This window comes from Enoplosus armatus, chromosome 5, assembly GCF_043641665.1.
Source record: "Enoplosus armatus isolate fEnoArm2 chromosome 5, fEnoArm2.hap1, whole genome shotgun sequence".
Taxonomy (NCBI): Eukaryota; Metazoa; Chordata; class Actinopteri; order Centrarchiformes; family Enoplosidae; genus Enoplosus; species Enoplosus armatus.
Window position 1 is genome coordinate 18,600,713 of NC_092184.1, and position 2,363 is coordinate 18,603,075.

Here is a 2,363-nt window from a genome sequence, read left to right on the forward strand (position 1 = left end):
CCAATGATCAATCATTTTACAGTTGTATTTTGGCTCTGATTTGGCAGTTCATTCACTTACAGCCTGCATGTGAACATAGAGCCAGCTGCAGCTCGTGGGACATTACGCACAATATTCACTTCAGTAACGCTGCGTCAAGCTATCAACAAGTGGAGGTTTGGCAGCAGCTACAACCACATAGTCAGTAAAGGGAACAACTCCGGGACAAAAACAAAAGCGGACAAAGAACAAGGTACCGTACCAGTATAGCAACATATTAAATCAGTGTTTGGAAAAAAAAAAAAAAGATACAAAAACGTTTTCCTAGAAAAATATATTGTTAAATACACAAGACATGCATGTTAGAAACATATGACAGACCAAAGACACAACTTCTGAAAACAACGTAATTCCACAAGCAAAGAAAAATACACGGTCAACCCTGTATTACCAGCATTTAATGTTCAACTTTTGTTGTGAAAATAAATTCAAGTTTCTTTTGTATCTTTTCAACACTTCATTGTTCAAATGGTCAAATCATGAAAAACCAAAAGACAAAACCAGGACTGAATCGAAGTCTGACAGTTCATCAGTTTCCTTGAGCGCACAAAGGATTTGCTGATTAATTGATAAGTCGACCGACAGAAAAATAATCTGTAAAAATGTCAAATTTGCTGGTGAGAGCATAACGTTTTGAGGATTTTGTTGCTTGTATCAGTTACATATAATAAACTGAACACTTAAATTTCTGTTTGACCAACGGGAATCTTAAGCAGTTTTAAGACACAATGTTGGGCTCCGATAACTTGTGATAAGTAATCATAATGAATTTTGACAGCTTAGACTATTTTCTAGTACTGTGTTGATCAGATGCAGACCTACTTCTGCAAGATATGATTGTGATATGTGTGATATGATATGAAAAATGTGTCAAGCATACGAGCCACATCAGGAGTGTGATGATGTAAGTTATCATTATCGATGAATGCATCCTTTAAATTAGTTTAATAGACTTTTCTTGACTGTCCTGGCAGTGGAGTGCTGTGACTAACAGCTGTGACAAAGTTAAAAACATAACTTGTAGACTTTAAGCCATAGAGTGCCACATTTCAAACAAATTGTCTAAAACCATAAAGGACAACAGCTGGAGCTGTGGAGTGCTGCTGGTTGGAAATAAAAAAAAAGAAAAAAAAAAGGACAATGTGTTTGTTGTTTGCCGTGATTGTCTGGAATTATTTAGTTTTAGATTTAATTGTTACTCTGATTGATTCCTCTCAATCATTTCTTACATAAGCCACTGTAGATATGTTGCGATGCTCTCAACATGACAGCACAGATCTGATGTACACCGTACCAATACGATTCACAATCACAGGGAAATACAACTCTATGCCACAATCATGTGCTATCAGGACTCAAAACTGAACGCATGCAGTCTGCTTGCCTTAAGTCACTAGAAAGTAAAGGATATGAAACTATATATATATATATATACATATACATACACACACACATATATATATATATATATATATATATATACATACATAATTTGTCTCCATTTTTAAAACATTTGTATTCAAAATACATTAATTCTTTTTTTTCTTTCAAGTCAAACCTATGAAATTGTCTTTGGTCAAGAAAAATATCTTAAAATCTACAGGCTATAAATGTTATTGTACAGGAATGAAACAAAAAAAATGTACTCAAGATCATGTAACTGATCAAAATGGGGAAAGCGGATACCAAGTATCTAATCATATCCATTTGGAGTGCTCCAAATATTTAAAGTGCTTCTGCATTATTCCCTCAGCATTTAATGTGAAAGAAACATCCATCAAAGTAAGGCAGATCGGTTTCATCTACTCAACTGTCCTCTGAAAATATTTATACACACATTTGTTCAGAAGAAGAAGATAAAAGGGGCACAAATAGAGGACGATCCTCCAGAAAGATTATGATTATCAATCAACTCGAAAGACAGATGTCAGAGCAAAACCATAAAAGATTCGGGGAGCATCATCACAGCTGTTGATATAAAACTGGGTGAATAAAAAAAATTAGCAGCCTATTCACACACCATCTAATGATGCCTTTTTCACACAGCTGTGGACGTAAAAGAGGACATAAATTAAGACAAAGAAAAGAGTCTCTTTATGAGGGACCTGCAATGCAGCGGAGGGGAGGAGATGAGACAGAAAACGACGACACCTAAGGGTTCGTTCATTTCAAGGACCGAGGAGAGGTCTTGGAAAAGCTCACAAGCTTGTTCTGGTTCCCGTTCTTAGGCTCTCACTGCTGTAGTGGACTCGTGATATGTCTGGAGGTCAGGGTGTATCATCCGTTCTTCACTGGGACACACAGTGGGTGTTCTCGCTGGTCGA